The sequence below is a fragment of the Sphaeroforma arctica genome (genome assembly GCF_001186125.1).
Source record: "Sphaeroforma arctica JP610 unplaced genomic scaffold supercont1.17, whole genome shotgun sequence".
In the NCBI taxonomy this organism is placed as follows: domain Eukaryota; class Ichthyosporea; order Ichthyophonida; genus Sphaeroforma; species Sphaeroforma arctica.
This window is the reverse complement of record NW_014040541.1, coordinates 17,752-18,066: the sequence shown is the minus strand read 5'-3', so window position 1 is coordinate 18,066 and position 315 is coordinate 17,752.

The window sequence follows — 315 nt, the reverse complement described above, 5'->3', positions numbered from 1 at the left end:
AGTAACATATAGTTCGGTACACACCAGGCCAAAATACAGATACTTACAGCTTACGATTACCACTAGTCCCATAAGCTTGTCTGTGACAGGCGAGCACACAACAAGTACAGATGCACACACACACCTAGTACGATGGTCGTCTCGTCTAGTAACATACTACAGATATTTCAAACGAACGGTATAGATACTCGCAATAGCGGTACAGTCCACAATCATCTGATAGAGCAAAACACCGAACGAACATTACCGTCTGCATGGGACGTAGCCCCCCCACACACACACCATCACATACAGTGAAGAATGCAAAGCTACTAA